Source organism: Dermacentor andersoni, chromosome 3, assembly GCF_023375885.2.
Source record: "Dermacentor andersoni chromosome 3, qqDerAnde1_hic_scaffold, whole genome shotgun sequence".
NCBI classification, from domain to species: Eukaryota; Metazoa; Arthropoda; class Arachnida; order Ixodida; family Ixodidae; genus Dermacentor; species Dermacentor andersoni.
Window position 1 is genome coordinate 75,854,197 of NC_092816.1, and position 22,633 is coordinate 75,876,829.

Consider the following 22,633-nt stretch of genomic DNA (forward strand, 5'->3'; position numbering starts at 1 on the left):
CGCATGATTCAAGATACAGCACAAGCGACTTTCAAGCTTTCCGCAACATGTAAAATAAGGATTCCTTCCAATGGTGACGGTAAAAAGGCCGTGGACTCGAAGGTTTGAATTACATTATTTACCCGGACATTAGGACAGATTAAAACTAAATTTAAGGAAAACAGTAATCTCCACAAATAAAAATATACGTGGGTTTCTAATGTGAAAGGAGTGTGTTTTACGTATCAACCTAAAGAAAAGTTACACTGTTTGGATAAGGAAACGCATGATTCGATTTGTTCTAGATTTACGCGTAGGGTCCAGGTAATTCTGCAGTGCAACTGCTATCACAAATATAAGGGACGCCGCGATGAATGGAGAGTCTGTGTTCTTTTGGCTTTCTGTTAGAAAAACTGAAATTCCTCTCAACTGTGGTTTGCAGCGAAGCCGAGAGCTTCTATAAGAAGCAACACAGAGTGCCAACAAGCCTCTACAGAATTCCTGCAAGCCAAACTGAGCAGTGCTTAAGGTACAGAATCACAATTGAAGTTTCTTAATTGGATCGTCATCACCATAGACTTCTGCGCCGCAGTATCATCCTGTTTCGAGAAATGAAGTGCCCATTGCACCAGAATCGCCATATGACACTCACCCTCTGAGTATGCTAACAAAAAATGCAGCTGCCTTATCATGGCCAAGAAAATGAGATCACAATTAACTATAGCTTACACCTCGCAGAGAATATCGTTGAAGAAATAAGATCACAGACTGAAATAATCAGTTCTTCTAGTAAATTTAACGAAATTACTAATTGGGAGATGTACTCAGGAGCTTCGCAGAAATGCTTTTATTTCACTGTGGATAAATTTTAGATGGGAAGCAACGCATTTCGTCACGTACGTTGTGTGCTTTCTTCTTGAATAACCTCAGACAAATGGTACAGCAGGCTACATTAGTGTCGACTATAAAAAGGTGTAGTTAAGAAGTTACAACTATACATTTTTTAATAAATACGCACACACATATCGCAAACACCAAAACATACGAAGTCGTCAAATAACTTAGGTGCAAACAATGCAAAAAGAAAAGCATCAGGCCGGGAGAAGCGATTCACATGCACCCGCGTTAAATGAAAGAAGTTCATATTTCATTACCTCGTCCACTAGAAACATTGTTTTACAAATGTAATTGTTCAAGTAGCCCCAACATCAAACACTCAAATATTGTACACATACTTCTTTGAAGCCATGCCAGGCCCAAGATTTTTTATTGAAATAACACGCATTACTTAATGGCTGACTAATTTTGCGACTATGAGGTCCTCCTATACAGTTGGTAATTGTGAAGGCAACTACGAAGCTAGTAAGTGATTTATCTATTCGTTATCACACAGAACCTGACGACGGCTGCTTTTAATGACTGCTTGCCAAAAATTTATTTTCTTGATGCCACGGTGTGCTTGATACTATAAAGTATTCTAGGAAACCGTCAATAAACTTTCTGAAATTACGTAGAGTGGGAAGAACTTTCGGGTTAATTTGGACGTCATAAAACTCGGTGTGTCTGCTTAACTAACACTCGTACTCATACTGCTTAGGTGTGGTGGAGCTGAGTCAAGTTGAATGCGACTGGACACGACGGACACCGCATAAATGTCTGTACTTTGATCTGTTTGGTGTACACGGGTAGCATTTGGTTTCTGCATAAATATTTTTGTGTCCTCTAGAGTAAAACAGAACTATTCTACTCCGGACTTCTAGGGAAAAATATAGAACAAAGCTTTTCAATAGCGTTTTCCACCTATATATAAGGAAGAAAATAACCCCATATATAGAAAAATTCTGCTAGTGGAAGGAAATTAATCATCGGTCCGAATTCAAGAGAAATATGCCAAGAACAAGAAACTGACTAAGAAAAAAAGTGACTTCTTTTTTTTTTAAACTTAGTGTCACTGTGAACACGACCCTTAAATTTGGTGAAATATTTCCTGTTTGAGTAAGTCTTAATTTTCTAACGACTATTCCGTCTTCAGAAGGGATCGCAATCACATGGATAATATTAAAGACGGTGGAGGTGTCCGCATAGTTTGTCGTGCCATATTCGAGGCACCTATAAGGAAGGATCAAGCTACTTAGGAGGAATGCGTATGAATTGAAGTTGCAATATATGGTGGTTTGAACTGCCTTTTAGGGTGTCACTATTTTCCTCCGAATTTCGATACCACTATCGTTGTTGAACATTATGCTGCTTTGGAGAGAACGCTTGACTTTACGAAGCATCAAATACATATTTGCGGGCGCATCAATCTGCCTGGCACTGACTGGTCAACCAGCTTCCTTCGTTGTTACAGCACTGATTGACCTACGGGAAGAAAAGCGCAATGTCTGATCCATTTCGTCGGTTCCGATGGGGTTCCCCAATTCAATGGATTAAGAAGCTCCACTGGTAAAAGTTTAGAGTTGATAATAAGAGATACTACAATTTTGGATGTCAGTGAAACGCCGAACACCCTGGTTCAGGTAGATGAATATCTACCACAATTTACTGCCTTTTTCGTTTTGTCATCGCCATTGCCTCTGTGAAAACTTCCCGGAAGCCATTTATGCGCGCCGCGATTATCTAGGCTTGTGCACCTATTTGAATAGCTATGATTGAAGTTCTCTTTTCAATAAACATATGTTCAGGCTGATCCCGGCGTGGTCATGATTGCAGGGAACGTATGATTTTACGTTTCTGAACAGTGATCTATTTCTCGGACTTCACATGCAAGTTTCCACGCATTATTGTAGGATTTTGTAGCCATATTGTTCAAGGTCAGCTTTGTCATCGCTTTTCAGCTTTTCCGAAATACCACTGCTCATTTCACAAATATTTTCCTTTTTTGCGTTATTCTGCCCTCAGTGTGATGAATATGACGTAGTGACCAGGGACACAAGTCTGTTGACAGTCACTAGAAAGGAAAAAAAAAATGAAACCACATCAAATATATGGTGCTAAAAATTTTTTGAGCTGACAGAGGCCGAGAGCGTAATAGCGTGATGTGAGCACTCCACTCCTGCATTTCCTTACGTATATAAGGCGTCAGTTTCTCATTCAAAGTTCCTCTGGTCTACCCGTTGGCTTTGCCTCCTACCTGTTTAAGGTTACCTTCTTGTTTATTACCGCTCGGGAAGCTCGAAAGAGTTGTGTTTACATGCATTATTTAGCCAGAAACCCCTGTTGTTCTGGCGGTAAACGCTACACAATGGCGCTGTCTAAAAAAGGGTTAAAATGAGTTAATCTTTTCTGTGAATGGGACCAGAATATACCAAAGGGGCAGTCATTTCTTTCTCTCACGCAAACATAACATTCACGTTTTGTTTGAAATGTCAGGGCTCCTGTCTGCGCTCACACCACTTAACGTCACGTGTCATGGCAGCTGTAAGGCAATTTATTCGGCTGTAAGAATTCTGCGGCAGTAATACGCGCATAGGCAACCAACTCGGAGTCAACCAACTTCCAGTATTTGTGCGAAATGCCTCCAGCCCTTGTTGCCACATTTGTACTTGCGAATATTGTTATATGTAAGTGAACTGCATTTCAAGACCATTTCTAGCGTGTGCCATTTAACCTAGCGTGCAAGCGACCCAAATATATAAAGCATCGCCCTATAACTGCAGGGTGGTTACAAGTAAGGGACGCTGCATTTTTCGTGGTGTACACAATAACTTTAAAAGAAGCTACGATGAATTGGAACGCCAACATTAAAAAAAATTGCATAAGAAACGGCATCTATCTCAACGGGATCTAAGCATAAATATATTCAGAAGACGCATTCGGAGACTCAGTGCAAGTTAGTTTTGACGGCTTGCTACCGTTTCCGTATCCAGGATAGGCGCAGAACGCGCTAATGTTGCGACTTTACCTCGGGGGTTGCATGCTGCTTTAGAAAAAAGACAACCGGTCGTTACACAGGTATTCCCTGTGTTTTATTGGGTAAAGACTAGACACAGCACGACATCCAACTGAAATGAAGGGAGAACAAAGACAGTGCAGAAGACTACGTCCCTTTTTTTCCCCACTCAATTCGTTTGCCCCGTCCTTTGCACTAGTTTAGCACTGCTTACCTTCGTGGAGCCTTTGCTAGGTGGTCACTACTGTCCTCCTTACTCTCAGCACAATCTTATTTTTTCTCTTATTTTGCGTATTTGCTTTAATAACCAGTGATTCTTGCAAGTAGCCCATGTAGCACTAAGCAAATGCTAGTGAAGCAGCAAAAGTGGAATTCACCACATTTAACTTGCGCTAATGTCGGAAGCGCCGCTGATCGTCGACGTTGGCACAGCGTGCACGACATAATTCCGACGAGAAAAATTGGACGTATATGGCGGGTTCCAATGTGAGTGTTCCATGCGCGGTCGCTGGTTCGTTATCAGGGATACGCGCTTGGTTATGTTTCCGTACCTTACGTCGTGGGGAGAGCAAAGGCCGACGAACAAAACCGATCAACTCCCTCTTCTTTTCCTGTATCATGCCTTCAATTCACAGTGGTATACTGAATACGTTTAATTCACTTGGTGTATTGTGTTCACAGAACAAGTTAGAAAATGTAGGGCGCTATAACGTAAAACTATTACAAGGTTTTCTATTCCAATTCTGCATTAAGCCCTCTAGGATCGGAGAAAAACTTTTTGGACCGCCCCCACTTCACCTGTCAGTCACACGACGTCACGAAAACCGCGATAGCTCCCTCATCTGATATGGCGTGTACACACTGATTATGCATGATTTGACTGAACAAAAGAGAAATAGCTATTTCTGATTTGACGCATTTTCGCCATTAGCCCTCGACTATTGGTCAAAAGCTTTCGGGCTGCACCCACTTCACCGTCCTGTCACGCGACGTCACAAAATCTCAAAAACTCATCGCGTCAGAGTGACGTGTACGCGTTAAAGATGCATTAATATGCCGAAGAAAACTGAAGTTTATTCTGAATAGCAGCAGGCTGCCCCGTTCCGAAAGGAATAAAAGATGGCTGCCGCCGATCGCTCAGGCACTCGCTACTCGCACCTGCCGGAGAGCACGGGTTTATTTGCGTGTAATAGAACTTTCTGCGTGGCCGCGTAACGTTTTCGAGCACTTTCGGCGCGTTTCCGACCTGGTTCTGCCAACCATTCTTTGATGAGGATCAGTTTTAGCGTCATTCTTGTGCTTCCGTTGCATGCCGCCGTGATTGTCGACGAGCCACCGTAACGTAAGTCAGGCAAAACAGACCAATCACAGACGCCGGCACCACCCTCCTCATTCAGTTATCGATATTCAGTGCAGTGGCTCGGCCCCATCGAATCCCTCTCCACTTGAGCGTGCTCCTCGCCTCTTGTGAGCCAATTAGATAAGCCAAGCCGCTGAGTGTAGGCAATGTTATTCGTTTTTCAAACAAACAAAAGGGACCTCCTATTAACGAGGGCAGCGTTTGTCTGGTCTGTCCAGAGAACCCTGCGGGTAACCGCCCGATGCTTACGTCGGTGGTTACACAAATTTGACGTCTGGAGATGGGAATAAAACATATTGGAATAGTTTGACGTTATAGGGCCCGTAGTCTTTCTCCCGAAATGCGATTGAATGCTAAAGAACTCGTTAACACAACTTTTACATAACCGATGTCGGTGACTATGCCGCAGTGTTTCGCAGTGCCTGTCCGCTCAAGTAGACTGAGCCTTGCAGATGAGGCTGAGATGAGGCGCTCGACTCGCTTGCATTTCCTAACGTTGTTTTCCCCTCATGGCACTCAGATCTCCAGTAATTCGTCTTCACCGCGTAAATGAAATGGCCGCCGCCGACTTTCGGTGTATAGTTGTATAATAGTACGAGAGATTGCGCGAGTGTTGCGCTGCTAACGCCACCTAACGGGCGCCACCTAACCGTACTTCCTCGGGCGCAAAAGAGAGTAGCCACTTCCTGTTTGGTTTGGAGGCGGCAGAGTGGCGGGCTTGTCGCGCACCAGTCGGCCAGCTCTGCGGGACTGTCTCGCGAGGCCTCGGAGAGGGCCACCGGGATCGGGGAAGTTGATCGTTCGAACGCTCCACTGTTCGCGTGGCTGAAAACACGAATGATTAGGCGTTGGTGCCCAGCACAGGGACGAATATATTCGCGCGATATCCGGTCGCGGTGAGTCGGACTTTCGAGATTCGTCAGCGCCCGTCAACATGTTCTGTTGACAGTAACGCGACTGGCTTAAATGGTGTATAATATACATAATAAACGCCCTTTTTATTGTTCCCACTACTGCGTTGTCGTTCCTTTGTCCTATGGGCACGTTTGAGACTCTACAACTGTTGAAACAAGCATTTATCTGATAACGTATATAACTGGATCACTTGTGTCGGCAGGTAATGTGCGGACGCAGGAACCTCCGCTAGACAGTGACTCAGACTGCAATAAGACGAGTAATACCGTAAGTATCGAAAATGTTATGTTTGCTTCATTGCCACGCGTCATATTTCTCGAGCATGTCATAGCCGCACTAGCACACAATTATACTCGTGCTTTAACTCATAATTCCACTCGCCTGGGTGCCGCAGAGGCTACTCCGCTGAGCTGCTAAGCACGAGGTCGGGACTCGTTGTTCGCATTCCAATGGTGAAGGAATGGCAAAGCTCCTGTGCAGTTAGGCTTGCCTACCCACTACAATACGCAAATTGGTCAAAGTTTTTATAAAGCCATCCACAGCAGCACCCCGCCGAGTTCAGTTGTACTTTTGGGATGAAATTAAGTCGTAATAATAGTTCACTGCAAATCGTAACATTAATTATGCGGGATACACACATTCAGCAAGCAGCGCTACGCACCTGTCTCAATCTTCCCATAAACCAGAAAAGGGGTCAGAGTTCGGCGGGTCTCTTTAAGGGGCAGCGAATTCGAAGAAGACAAAATAATTAATAAAAGATTTGATTTAAAGATGAAAAATAGTTGGATACAACGGTAGAACACCGGATTTTCTGCACAGGAGCTATTTTGTGTTGAGTTGCCACAAAATAATTGTATGTTGCTTGATCACCGGTATCATATCAGCAAACTATAAATAATCTATTAAACATATGCAATGATACGAAATATTGGTGCTCAAGACTCCGCTCTAGCGGCGTCCGCTGGTTTCCCGTTGCCTAAACGCGAGTAAACTAGTGGGCAAAATATCACGATAAAATGAGCTCAATATGCAGTGGGGAATCGCAATGGCTGAGTCTGAGAAATTCTGGTTCAACGTTTGCTGTTTTCTGAGGAGCATGTCTGTACTGTGGGAACGCTTGACTCTTATGCGTCCCCCCCATGTTTTCCCCGCATGGCTGTCAGGTCTCCTGCAATTTGGCTTCACCATGTAGATTAGCGTCGCCGGTCACTCATGTATTTCCAGAATAGTACGAAACATGGCGCGAGTATTGCGCTGGTAACGCCACAGAATAGCCGGGTTACTCGTCGTAAAGGGGAGTAGCCTCTGTCTCTTTGGCTTGGGGTCAGCAGACTTCCTCAGACTTCCTTGATTCGTCCGGGCCGATCGGCATATGTATTGGTGGTAGTTCCGCTAGGTATCAATGGTGCATGAGAGGTAAAATAAATGTCCGTCTGTTAGTCTGCACTAGTCTGTTGTCGTTCCTTTGTCCCAATAGCTTGTTTGAGACCCCGCTGTACCAAGTGCTGATCGATGCTCCTATTTGAAAAATGCCATTACGCTGAATGTATTCGTAAGAGCCGGTGCTACCGAATCGTAATATTGGAGATATGATTAGGGAAAGAGGTAGTTCGACAAAAGAGAGCCCTTACGAATGAAAATATTTTGTGAATTCAGCCCCTGATGCTCAGGCAGCGATATTCATAAAGGGCTCCAGGATTGGTAAAAAGTGATTCAGCTTTGAGGGCCGTTGTGCTAACCTGGTAGGAATAAGAGATCCTAGATTTTTGTATGTTATTTGCCGCATCGCTGAAGGTAACATAAAACGCATTTTCTAGAACATCAAGATGGCGCATCGCAAGTACTATCAGCGAAAATCGTGTCATCACTTGCGTTATGCAGATATTGTGAATTCGGCTTCCTTCGGCAGCAATTTGTTTTTTCGCCGTCATTCATTTCTTTTGAATGGGATTAGCATTCTTTTGGGAACTTTACCCCCTTTCAGGTTTGCCCGTTTGTATCTAACCTCTTTCACGCGAACTGGGAATGTGGCGCTCTTCGATGAACTTCTTTTACACTAATTTGCATGGGTCGCTCTGCATGTGCCGCTGGTAAATGACGCACAAGATCCTTGTAAAATTCAAACCATCCAAATCACATCATATAGAGACCTTATAGAGCACCATACCCATGGGCGCTGCCATATTTGGTCACACGATAGCACCGGCCATTGAAGTGCCTTCTGATCAGCGTTTGCTCGCTTGTTTTCAATGGCGACGGCGACCGCTGGCACTGCTCAGATAGCCACTAATTCGGCCACCACGGTGAGCAGATAGTGCGTAGACGACACAACACATAGGTCATAGTTGCAGAGGCAATGTAAGTACGCCTTTGATTTATACATTCCGTCTGCATCGCAATCTATATGTGTGCAAGCTTACCGGCTGAAAGTGACAAATGTACACGTCGGATGTTTTCTTCTAATCTTCATATTCTAGTCATTGCAGCGGTAGACTTGTAAGGCTGTTATACATGTATTACGGCCATGCACGTATTGTCGTAGCCTGCATGTGCAACGACTTCGGGACTAGCCGTGCGTGCGCGCACAAAAAATGCTCTTTAGCGATCTACACCGCCTGCGGTGGCTGGTTACGACAGCGTCGTTCTTGTCGCCAACCCTGAGCAGACAATGTTCTGACCTCAAATGTTTTCCAATAACTTGCAGCGCTCTGTTAAAATTTGTTCACGTTGTAATGAAGCAGTCGTGCCTCGTGTTTTCGGTGGCAGCTCGAAGACGACGACGACGACCCGTGCGGTAACTGCGGGAGAGCTAGTACTGCTCGCTCACTGCTAGGCTGCTGCTAGACAGATAATCACCTTTGTAATTAAATCTCGCTACAGCGTACATGCGGACAAAAAATGTTGCAAGTGGCTAAGCGATTCCTCGTCTGCTGTTTGAGTCATGGCGCAGAAAAAAAAACTCGCTCTGCCCGCCTGTTACTTCAAGTTTGACTTCGCAGCTATATGAACAGTGAAGTTGCTCGAGTTTCTTTTACCCGTCAGACAGGCAAATTTAGTGACACTTCGAGCGAGTGTACTTTGCCTCACTGAGTGTCATTTGAGCGGCATGGTGCTAGACGGTAGAACGAAGTGTCATTTGGGATTGATGGCAATGACGATTAGAATTGTAAAGCCTCATATGATTCTTAGCATTTTGAGTTTTAGAAATGGTTACTCTTCTATTTCAAAATGAAATGCTTATTTAGAAGTTTTGCAAGTTGTATTTGCGTTTTGCAAACACAAGTGTTGCAATATAAAAAAAAATCTCGTTAACACATCTATTTGCCTTTGAGTCATTACAGACACGGAACGTTATCAAAATCCCAAGAATGAGTCTGGCAGATTTCCTTCCGAAAATGAGCATTTAAAGCTTATTTTCGGGTCACTAATGTCGTAAAGACGCTCATAACATCTGAAATCATGAAAGATTGACCTTAGAATTTGTGCCAACTCTCTTCTGAGCATTCATTTGCATATTCTTGAAGCACTGCTATCGAGGCTACACACGTCAGCACAGCGAAGCGAGTTCATCGTACGAGCTCGCTGCTAGCAAGTGTCACTAGACCTTTCCGTCCGACAGCCTGTGAGTGGCACTAAATGTGAAGTGCACTCGCTCGAAGTGTCACTAAATTTGTCCATCTGACTGGGGTATTAGTCGCGCTTGAGTGGGTATAGGTCATATCGCTGACTTACAGGCATATCGAATTTCAACATTCCGTGATTTTCTGTGCCAGGCACGGTTGTGGTAACGCTGTGCTGTTGCTGCCGGCGTATTTAGCGCTGGCGGCTGAGCTTGTTGTGCTCTTGTTGAGGAAAGGTGTACGTGGCGAACGGTCGTAAACACGGGCACTCCTTTAGCAGCTGAGGCCCATGGAGGTTGCATGCAGCCTCAATCCACACCTTCAAGTCTCCGCCGCCGTTCTTGCAGTTTACGACAGAGCACACCTTCCTTCTGCTCTTCCACATTTTAAATAAACAGTGTCACAGTGGTCAGCGATCCCCGGCATCTCGGCGGAACGTTACTGGGGCGACCGACGGGGGCGGGTGCTTGCTTCTCTCTGTGCAGAAGGCATTCAGTGGTGGCGTGCCTGTGGCGGCATCTGGTGCGTGCGGCGCAGACTACTTTCTCTGAAAGATCTATATATTATAACACGCGCCACGCGTGAACTGAGACCCGCCGCCGCTAGGCGGCGCACCATGTCCCAAGAGAAGTGCGAGAGAGGGTCCTGACTGCAATGTATGCCTCATACTCATGGCGCGTTTCGGAGGGGGCCAATGTGGTGTGTCCCTACATTGCTTCTGTGTCACTGCACTAACATCGACAGTCATCCTGAGATGGTCTCTGTCGGAATTCTTTCGTTGCTACTTCTACATTGCAAATAAAAACAGTCATACGCCCTTATGCTATCCATGCCTCAATCGTTCTGCTTGCTTCATGTGGTTGTTGCTAACAAAGCATCGAGCCACTTTGGATCCTCTCATTCTCCTCAGCCGTGTCCGTACTGCAAAAGCATACAATGGCAAAAAGTAAATTGAAGAAAAGCACTAATATGAAAGAGTTATTTAAAATGGACGCAACACACTGCAGCAGGAATGTAGGTGTCACGCACAAGCAAAATAATTGTAGAGCTTTCAGATTGCAATGCACCGAAAACCATGCTCTTCAAAATGTTTCATTTAGGCTGCCATTTTGCGCTAAGCTCAGTTAATAAAATAGAAACGGTCCGGTCACGGAATACGGAACGTTTAGTCCTGGCTGGCAAATGTGGAACTAATCACTGTGTCCAATTTTCCTCTTTTCAGAATTACGTTTACACATCTTGCACCTTTACGTGTGAAGGTGACGAAGTAATATCTTTACAAAACAACGAACCATGCAAGGTAAGCACGTTCGATAACATTTCAGTATTTACTGCCTTGGTATGTAATATATATTTATAAGGTTTTTCACGGCTGAAATGCATGTTGCTTGCTTTTATTGCTCGAGTAATTCTCGATATATTACTTATTGTATGAATCCTCAATCGCTCCGACACGCACAAACTATTATTACCACCACTCGATTCGAGCATCTTATAACGCACGCTAAAGGCACCACGGATTCGTGCCTTGAAGTATATCGCAGATGGCGGTAACGTCGTATTAAAATCCACGGAATTCCAGTCAGCTTTGTGTAATGAACTCAGGCCACTCGTAACCCAGAAAGCTGTGTTGGTCGAGATATTTGCTCTTTCCATTGTAGCCTACTCGACGCTTTTCAACCATTGAAATTGGGATAACACTAAATTAAAAAGCTTTCAGCTTTCGCTACTCCGGGAAGGTCGGTGTTATTATTAGCGTTCTCTCCCTTGCCTCTAGTTTCCGTGTTACAGTAAAAGGAGCGCAACCGTGAGGATGCCCGGCTCTATTTATTCATCAACCAGCCCTGATTTATTTCTTGTTAAGCCTTAAGCCGCCATGAGCACCTCCCTAACAATCTTTTCAATGTACGAACTTAAGGACCGGAGTTGGTCTATATATATATAATAACCACTGCTACGCATGTTCTGGCTGGACAAGTGCCTTCTAATGACAGCGATCCATGTAATGTTCCCGTCGGTCAAGAACGTCACGCATCGCCATTCACTGGGTCGTATAAGTTAAGGCTTTTTTTTTCTTTTTAGCCTCCGCAATTGCAATAACGTACTAGTAAACTATTAATTTTTGAAAGAGACCTAATCAGACGACGAAAGGAAGAGTATAAGCACACATGTAGGACCGATCTCGCCCAAATGGACATCTTGTCAGAGTAAACTGTTATTTCTTCCTCCTTGTTGGACATACGTTTTGAAGTGTAGTGGCGGTTGTCAAACTTCCATGATCATCAGGAATAAGTAATTATCTTGAAGTCATTGATGTATACTCGTGATACATTTGAAATTCCATTACGACGGCTGAAGAAAAAGAGCAAAAAGAAAATAAGAGCGCGCATCCGTTGCCCCGATGAAGCTTCACGCAATCTTCTGTCTTTCAAGCATCAAAGAAGTGTTTCCTCTCAGTGCGTACCCTAGCGGTTTGTGCGGGGAAGGGGAAAAAGTGAACAGCAAGGGCGCAAAAAAAAAGAAAGCCAGACAAGCAGGACACGCATGAGACGAATATTCAATCTTCCAGTAACCAACATATCTGACAACTTAAAGCCGCGCCATACTGCGAGCCTTATAGCTAATCGCATATGTCCATATTCGACTGGTCAGGGAATTGTTGTTCTTTCTTTTTATTCTATAATTACTTTCCACTCTCGTAACCCGACCTTCAATCGACGCGCAGCGACTTGTGGGTTTCCTCTCGCCCACCAAGTCAGGGACCAAAGCACCACTTTGCAGCCATTCTCGGAAAGCGATGCATGTGCTATCAGCACGCCATTTCAAGGAACTGTCTCTGAAAATGTAGAAAGTAAAGCGAATACGCGCAGGAAGAGCAAAACTAAAAACAAATGAATGCTAACAGGTAGTCACGCTTCCGCCGAGTGACTGCAACGCGAGATTATTGTGAGGTTTTATAATTCGATGGCTGTCGATCGGTATCCGCGTGACTTCTCATGCTTCATGAACATCTCTGACTTATCGTGAAATTATTATCTATAGCTGTTGTCTACCTGCTCCTGTCTGCGAGTCTGACAATTCGCCTATGGATAACTAAAATACAACCGAATGAATGCATTAAGTTTGTTGCTCTTAACACGATATGCCCGGTGTCCCAGCTATCTTTAGCCAGACTTTTAAAATATGCGATGCACTCTAAGACGATCAACCAAATACATGTTCCTGACTATTGTATGTAGTAAGTCGCTTATTTTTTTTTGTATTCTAATTAATTGCATGACTAGTCAATATTATTTAACCAACTTCTGAGGCAACGAAGTTAGGCGGAAAATTCCGATTAGAAACTGATATAGAGCGCTCTGCAAAACATCCGATTAAACAGTTTCTAACTTTCTACCTATTAGGTATTGGTGTTTTCCCGCTTATTGCAATTGCCCGCAAAATACAAAAAAATTCCACGTGATATGCCCACTTGCGCGTCGTGATTGCAGCGCTCTCGAACGTTTCTCGAAAATTGAACATAGCATCTAGCAGGGTGCGTAATTGCTAAGTGTACGCGCCAAAATTACGTCGATGTGACACGAACTGCAGCTGGTGGAAACGAAAGTATGCGTATTAGTTTGCCCTAAATTGATGCATTTCATTCCGGGAGCACTGTACCTTATTTCAAAGCAATGGTTTGCCGCAACCCACGCTTTTACATGGTAGTTTTATACACCTTTATGTATTTGTATTAAAGTCTGTTGAAGGCTATAGTCTTTCCCATCGGATTAACTTATTTTCTTCTCTCTTTAAGCAGCTGACGAAAGAACAAGCGGCGTCATCGAATAAAAAGAGCAGCGGACCCACCGGGCAGTGTGTGCTTGGGAAATGCGTCCTAAACAAAGTCTAATGAAAATTGGAGTCCAACCGCCGACAGTAGACTGATATTGACAGTGATGGCAATAACCACGCTGATAAGCTAGTTTCATTCCTGGATAATTGCTGTATCGAGGTCAACGACTGCTAATTCGGAGTTTCACGATTCTCAATAATAAAATTAACTTTAAGTATCGCTTCTGTTTTCCTGGTGATCGCCTCATTTGCTCTCACCGAAAGCGCTTTATGGAGAGCACAAGCGTCAATGCTGGCTTTGGTCATTCTTGAGCGTCTAGTAATATGTCGCTTAAATTGGGCTTCTCATGTAGAAACTATCTATTACACGTGCAGGAGAGAAAATGGCAACGGAGCAGCCCACACTCAGGAAGCACTGGGATTAGTGACTAATAGTAATTAATAGCATAGTGAACATAGTATCTATTCTTATTTATGTATTTCAAGTACCTGCTGCAGCCGAAGGCATTATTGCAGGGGGGAATACACACTGTTACATAAGCTCGATAAAACACAGAACTGATCAAACAAAAATAACACAGCAACAGAAAGGTTCACGCCGCTATAAATTCAACAGAAATGCTCTGAACGATGCTTCCGTGCGACAATCAGCAATTTCCTGCGCTAGCTGATTCCACTGTAAAGTCCATTTTTATACATTGTCACATGAAGAATTTAAGATATGCTGACTGCTAAGATTTCTAAACCGCCGGAGGTGTGCCCGGCTATTCCAGCAAAAATCCAACTGATAGGTTGATTCATACAGAACATATTCTAAACAAAGGACAAGGGGGATGATGAACTCAAGGGCTGCATCTTAACAGAGCACACAATCTGTTATCTTCTTCTAGTGAAGTTCTTGAGCTATAAGAGTTGAGCAAGGTACGTCCCATCTGCGTCACCCATATAGCCTCAACCCTCCTTTTATTTCAGCTTGTAGCCTTCGGCAGAAGATATTGCATAAACGTATAATGAAAAAAGGTGTTCTTTCTGGTGACCGTGTTTCATATACAACGTGATTTTGTTAAGCTGCAGAAAAGTTTTAAAAATTTCCTATGGCAGTCGGCCATTACTTCTAGGAGAAATCAACATGCTTATTTGGCTAATAAACATAGTTACACTAAATAATTTGTTAAATAACTTCATAAAACATATTTAATTTTACGAGTTCTAACGAGTGAGTTCGCAAGGCGTGGCCACTTGGAACGAATTCTATGAATTACATCACTTTCAAGATAATTATTTCTGAATTGGTCCGACAGAACGCATTGATGACCCAGTCAAGCTTGTGCTTCTATACATAAAACAGCGTTTTCATAAAGAAGTCAGTGGAACAACACCGCATTTTTTATAGCAACTTTGACGGCACATATCTGGAAACCAGGTCCGTCTTCAGAATTCGTCTGAAGTCCACATACCTTGGAAACTCACTAGCTACAAATCGTAACTTGAAATATGTGCCGAAAAGTAATTAGTGGCTTCATTGTTGTAGTGGTGTTAGTTATTAAATGAATCATTCTGATTTCTCCTAGAAGTAATGGTCGCCTTATCGAGTAATTTACCTCAAAGGGACCCTGAACCACCCCTCGAGCTTTGTGAAATAGCATAGTCTCCGGGCAGCATACGTTGCTGTGAACATCTCAGCCAAGTTTTGCTCTTGTACGCGGTGCGTGGAGCTCGTAAGCGGAGCGCGAGGTCATTTTTCTCTCAAACGCTCTCTTTTCAACAGAAGCCTGCTCCTCATTCATTTCTGGACGCTTTATTTCGTAATAAGGCCAATTCCCATCATCATCATCATCATCGTCATCATCATTATCATCAGCTTATTTTATGTCCACTGCCAGGACGAAAGCCTCTGCTTGCGATCTCGAACTACCCCTGTCCTGCCCCAACCTATTCCAACTTGGGCCTGCGAATTTCCTAATTTCATCACCCATACGCGGCTGCTGTTGGTAGCTGCGGTCGGCTACACAGCGTAGATACCGCGGTCGCCATGGGGTGCAGCCACGAGTCCACTGGCTAAGCGCACTGCGGCTCGCTGAGGACAACCGCGTTTGGCTTACGTTAGGTGCACCAAAGGCACCAAAATCGAAAGTCGTGGAGTCTATGTTAACATAAAAAGAAGAACGAACTGCGCGCGATGGTGACATATAGAAGGCGGAATGTTGTGGGCGCGCCCCCCTCCGTCGTAGCCTTCGCAGTGCAAGGTTCTGAAGAAGCAATGGTAGCACAGCGGAGGACGTATTTGATTGCCCCACTACTCTGCCCCACTACTTCTGTTGAGCACATTCAAGTACTTTTTGCTGAAAAGCAATTTTGAAATAGCCCATTTTCACTTCAGATGCCTTTCTCCGCTTCGATAAAAAGTGGTTTAGATAAAAAGTCGGCTAGACGAAATCGATAAACCATAATGCATTCTTCTGCCCTGCTCTGTTGGCAGATATAGCCATCAATGCACTAAAACATGATAATAACCATTTCAATACGGGGTTCTTAAGCACCAAAACCACGATCTGATTATGCGGTACGTCGTAGTGGGTTGTGTGCTCTGAAGCGGATTGTGCAGAATTTCCCTTACTACATAGTGAAATTTCAAGCAAAGGCAGCATGAGTTAACGCCTGGTAGCACATTGGTGTTTCGCTTTTGCGCACACTGATGCCGCACGTAACCATAAAGTGTGCTCGAAAGCCAAGGCTAGCATTTTTCCGTCTTTATTTCAGTACTATCTATCCTCTTCGCTGTTGTACCGAATATATCGCAGTTATCGAACTGCTGCCGCCACTCTGCGGATGTAAGCGATGACGGTTTCTAGCTCACATACGTTGACTCTGTTAGTAAATCTCTTACGAAGAAATAGGTTCTGTGCATTGTAAAATTAGAGTAGGCCCAAAATGCGCCTATGCTCCACCGTCGGTACTTTTGGAAGCGAAATGCACAACAAAAACAGAGTCTGTGGAATTCAGAAACTTCTCTGAGAATCCAAATAAAGTTGGAAGATTCCCTGGAAAGTCCTGAATATTCAAGTTATGTCATTGGGACTCCAGTATTTGCAAATGGTAGATCAATGGGCGCCGTTTAGTGTCTATAAAACGCCACTGGCTGGCGGCATGAGTCATAAAGTAATTAAACGGCAAAACGGAAGAGTTTTCCTCTTCGCTGGCAACAACTTCCACGCTAGACCATAGTACACACTAACTGACACAGTGCACATTGAGCCATCGCAGAAAATTTTCAGAAGTAGTTGCTATAAAGACACGAAAAGACAACGCAATTTTGAGTAAAAAAAGTATTGTCTCCAAAAAGTTCTTTTTTATTTGGCCGCCGAGAGCTTATTATCAGCGTAAAAAAAGGAAACTAAATATTTTTTTCATAATTACCCGTAGATTAAACAGCGTCTGCACGTCAAAGTGACGTCACGGTTTTCAGAGTATTTCCTCTAATCTATCACAAATAGCTGCAATAAATGCGGTGATCTTATAGCGGACTACAATCCTCCTTTATTGAGAGACGACGCCGCGTGGATTCTATCAAAGTTCATTCTGTCAGGCATGCCACTGCGAATCCGGAAGATACTCTTCAAAGTGACGTGGACACACGTTTGTATCATTTCGGTCCACTTCGGCTTGCCAATCATCTCCTTAGGGCAGCAGTAACAATCTTGCAATTGTAGAAGCGTAGTTTACTAATACATATTTACTTAATATTCCACTTTAGTGTCTCTTTTGAGGTTACTTCATCGAGGTTGCGTGGCGTCTCTAACTGCATGTTGTCATGATTCCGACTCCTTCGTAAAGAAAAGTCGGCAGAAAAGTCTACGCCTCCCCAGAATTTATTCCGAGTCTCTAATGTGTAAGCCGTTGTTTCGTGTGATGCAGAAAAAGCTTTCAGGTGTAGCTGCCGCAATTTTCATTTCAAAGAGAATTCTGTGATTGTTGAAAATTTCGGACACGCAATCAGCCTACAATATGATCTGCATAGGCTTTAAGGTACGCAGCATGTAACACTACACATTATTCACGGATGGTTATTACGCGTTAAAAACCTATAAACGAGCATAATTTCTTTGTTTTTAGTAGAACCGACATTTCTTCTCAACTAAGTTAATATATTAGTGACCCCGTCCTGCTGGATACGTGCTGCGAAGGCTTAGCTAACGCTAAATTACAGACAATAATTTTACCTCCGAAAGCTCGTCGATTGAAATTTGGGAGGGTAAACTTATTAAACCAAAAATCTTGGTTTCAACTGATAAATCTGAGCTGGCGGAAGCGTATCGAGCCGATGTCACCCGGCCTCTCGATGACATTGTTGGGATTGGCCGCTGATTCGTTCATTGTCCCTCCTCTCTGATTTGTTCTCGTAGCCCCCTCTTCCCACTTAGGGCATAAAGTCAGCCCTATAATAATGAACGCTTCATTCATTCATTCTTCATTCATTCATATAGCACAAGCTGTGATAGGTGATATATCAAGTGGAACCGAAGATGTTAGTAATGGAATCCATAAAAATATATATTTTGGGATTCACGGCCTAAAGCCACGATCTCATTATTAGGCACACCGTTGTTGGGGACCACGGATTAATTTTGACCACGCGGAAGATCTTTAACGTGCACCAAATTTATGACACAAGGGCGTTTTTGCGTTTTATCCGCACCGAAATGCGGCCGCCACAGCCGGGATTTGATGCCGCGATCCCATACTTAGCAGCGTAATGCCATAGCCTGAAAGCCACCACGACGGGTCAGTGGAATATCAGCATACGTGAGTGCTTGCTAGAGCTCACTAGATGGCCTGCAAGCAACCTTTAAATAACGACGCAAATATGGGTGTCGAAGACAACGGAGCATCTTGAGCGCCCGTATTGTGTCTAAGTTTCATAGTGACGTATAGACCTTTTCAACGGGCGAGGAGCAAAGGGCGCGTGGCGGGTCTTTCCTCCTCTCTGGCTTGTTCGAGCCGGCGCCTGCCGGCGCTGTGCCGCTTTAATGTGTTACCATCGCGTACTGTGGAATTATTTCAACATGTTCAAAAGTTATATGGTGTCAGTTTATACAAGGTCGTCGAAAAAGCACTGTGTAGCCTTTTCGTGCAGCGGTAGCTACAGTATGAGTAAATTTCTCTTTGCTGCGTAAACGTGCGACGCGCCTCATTAGCCGCGGTGTGTCTATGCGTTGTGAACTTTTTGGGCTTTATCATTTTTTTATCGACGAAGAGCAGCGGCGTCTGTGAATTTCTATGCGTCAACCACTGGCATCGGCCTCACGTGTTTTAAGTCTAGTACAGATATGCAACCACTATACTGACTACGTTAGCCTCCTGCACGAGGCCGTGGGCGCTGATCAATATAGCGACCACTGCGGTTTCCGTAAAACTGATGAGTGCGTCGTAGATGATGGGTCGAACCAGACAAAAAAAAATAGTTTTCATCCTCCTCGCTCGCCACAAAAAGAAAAAAAAAAGACACTGGCTAACACCACACTAAGGACTATGATGGCCATGCCGCATGCTCGGACCGTGGGCTATATGGAAGAAATAGATATATAACTAATCATCTACCACTGCTTCAGATGCTCGCACCGCAACCCGTCGCTCGACTGCTCGACAAGTGTGCCTGTGCGCTTTGTCATTGTTATACTAACAAAAATATCTTTTTTAGAGCGCAGCTCTTTGGCGTCCGTTCCTGGGTTTCGCGTCGTCGTCGGCGTTTCGGCCTCGTAACCAGCTCCGCCCCCCTTTCATCCCCCCAGCGCTAGCAGCGACCGACTGATACCGCTGGATGCCGCTGACGCCGCTAGAGAGTCAAGATAACGTGACTGCATAGAACACCGTCGCCGCCATGCAGAAAGAGGAGGAAAGGGTCCCCCCCCCCCCCCTGTTCTTGTGTGGCGGATAGGGTGCTCTTCAGTTGCCGACGCGCCGGTTATTTCACGTAGGCCCCGGCACGTCGACGAATACGTGACCACCTTCCCACGGCTAGACCTGGTTCTTAGCGCTGCGGAAGCGAGGGTATCATATTGTTTGTGTCGGCATCGGCGGCGTTGTCCCTGAAACCAACTCCGCAGCTGGGGTTGACTCACTATCGGCGTCAGCGGCATCAGTCAGTCGCTGCTATCTCTTCCCTCCTCCCTTTATCGTGTTGTCCGCTTGCTGCGCGCGCTTCTGCCCCCATCGTTTGCCGCTGGGTGTACACGCCGCCCCCCTCCCCCCTCTTCCTGCGAGTCTCCGGTTGTCAAAGCGCCGGCTCGAACTTAATTCCTTTCTTCGCTCCTCCTCCAATGCAACCCCTGTGCGGTGGCAATCAGAGAGCCAGATCGGTGGCGGCGGATCTGTATATGTGCACCGCCCGAGCCGAAATTGCCGCTGCCGTTCGCCCTGTGCGGTGGCAATCAGAGAGCCAGATCGGTGGCGGCGGATCTGTATATGTGCACCGCCCGAGCCGAAATTGCCGCTGCCGTTCGCCACTGCGAAATTATCTGCCAGTTCTTTCTGAGCCATGAGCGAGACGACCGATGGAAGTCCTCCGTCTGCTGCTGCTGCTGCTGCTGCTAAACGAGCTGCCAGAGCAGAGGCCCAGCGCCGTCGCCGTCAGAATCCAGAGGTGCGTGCCGCCGAAGCAGAAGCTTACCGTCGCCGCCGTCGAGATGATCCAGGAGTACGCGTCGCCGAAGAAGAGGCTAAGCGCCGCCGCCGAGAAGACCCTGCCGTTCGCGCCGCCGAAGCGGAGGCTCATCGCCGCCGTCGAGAGCAACCAGCAGTAAGCGAGGCTGAAGCAGAAACACAAAGCTTCCTTCATGACTGTCAAGAACTGTTAGTGGAGTCTTTGTTAAAGGAATACGTGTGAAAAATAAAAAAAAATTCTGTGATAGCGCATACATGTGTTGCTCGATTTCTTTGCCTCAATCTATCGAAAAGGTGAAACAGCTTATTTGCTGCGCTCAAATTTCGCATTAGGAAGTAACGTAATCGTCGGTAATTTTTTCGTGGGCAGAAACATCGTCGAACAAGCGAGGTAGCCGCGCAATGTATCTGCAGATAACAATTTGAACCCTTGTCAAAGTAAACAGCACCCCTTAACCCCTAGCAGAAGGGTATCCACGCTGTTCGGATCTTGATATGCCTAGTAACTACACATTGCTGCAAACCCACAGCTTAGATATAAGTGAGAATGCTGCTGTATGGTTACATTCGTGTAAACTATTTTTTATATATACAGAACTGACCTCCAAAGCTGATGTAGGCTGAAACACGTGCGCAAATATCGGTCTGGGTGCTCCGTCCGCTTAAAGGGGCCCTGAACCACTTTTTATCGAAGTAGGGAAATATATTTCAAGTGAAAATAGGCTATTTCAGAAATACTTTGCCACAAAAAGTACTTCAATGCGTTCACTCGAAACGGAGTTATTGGCAATCAAACAGGGCCTCTGCTATGCTCCCGTTCCTCCTTCAATGCCTTGCACTGCAAGGGCTACGGCGAAGTGGGTCGTGCCCACAACGCTCCGCCTTCTAAATATCACCGGGGCACGCAGTTCAAATTTCATTTTGTATGTTAACGCAGACACAACAACTTCCCCTTTCATAACTACAACGCGCTAAACATAAGCCAAACGTGGTTGTCCTCAGCGAGCCTCAGTGCGCTTATATAGCCAGTGGACTCGTGGCGGCACCTCACGGCAGCCGCGGTATCTTCACCATGCAGCCGACCGCAGCTCAATGTGAGCTATCGATCAATGGAAGGCGTCTAAAAGACTGAAGAAAACACTTGGAGAACGCTTAAGCTTCGCCTTCAAAAGTGGAACACGATAGCGTCATGGCACCCCGTTCGCACCGCCCACTCATTCGCTCGGCATGCTCTTGAGTCACACAAAGACGAAACGTGAGCCCGAGCACGCGGAACGAACCAAAGAACTCGGTGTCTCGGAGGAAGAAACGATCTACGCGAGCGAAACCTCGTGATCGGCACGGACAGCCGGGCCGCGACGCGCAATGAAGGCGGACGCTATCATGGGGCTGACGCCTCGATGGGATCGTCTTTTATCTCGCTTAGGAACACCACGCAGACGCATGACTCCTCGCCAGCAGCACGGCACACATCGCAGGGGACGCTTTCCCAGCAGACGCGCTACGACGCAGAGATCACGTCAGAGGCGTCCCGCATCGGACGCTGCACCTAGGAATCGCGCTGTGTGCGGAAAGAGGAGCCGCTTCGCCTAAACACGAGGGTTCGAGTACAAGCGGGCGAGTGGCGCGCCACCTGTCGGGGCAGCGCCGTACATTGCGAGGAGGGGGTCTTCTGTGTTTGCCGCAAGATGGCTCTACGTGTGCGCCAAGCGCAGAAGAAATGTAGCGGAAACGTTCTTCGTTGCGCGTTTAACTTTAACTTCTATAATTTACATGCTTATAATTACCGATATACACCACAGTATAACTTTCAAAGGCGCGTTTCTAAGGCAACACCGCATTCACTAGAGGCGCTTTCTTCCCACTTTGAATCGAAGTCATGACTGTGTGGTAGCGTCTCAGTCTCACACTCCGGAAACCCTGGTTCGATTCCCACCCAGCCCATCTTGCAAGTTGTTTTTATTTATGAGTTGTCTTCCGCCATTTTTCTCTCACGGCCAACGCCGCTGACGCCGACAACACTGGCTTTTCTGCGACACGAGCTCCCTAACACTGTCGCGTTAATAGTGCATCCAATGACGAAATAGTGCGTCTAGAAGAGAGTGAGGACAGGGCCTTCTGTTGAAAAGGGAGCGTTTGAGAGAAAGTTGACTTCGCGATCCGCTTGAGAGCTCCACGCACCGCGTACAACAACAAAACTTGGCTGAGATGTTCACAGCAGCTTATGCTACCGGCAGACTATATTATTTCACCAGGCGCGAGGGAGGTGGTTCAGGGCCCCTTTAAAGCTAGCAGAAACTCCAGCCATGCCGACTTAAATAACTTTAGTACATCTCACAGAACCATCTCGCATGCAGAAGACGATGCCACTAC

General features: G+C 45.5%; 1 long non-coding RNA gene across 1 annotated transcript; it reads left to right on the forward strand.

The window, feature by feature from the left end:
* The first annotated feature begins 10,982 nt into the window (after nucleotides 1-10,982).
* Nucleotides 10,983-13,818, forward strand: LOC140216731 (uncharacterized). The gene is made up of 2 exons (XR_011893401.1): nucleotides 10,983-11,066; nucleotides 13,566-13,818. It is a non-coding gene; the product is annotated as an uncharacterized lncRNA (long non-coding RNA).
* The last annotated feature ends 8,815 nt before the right edge of the window (nucleotides 13,819-22,633 follow it).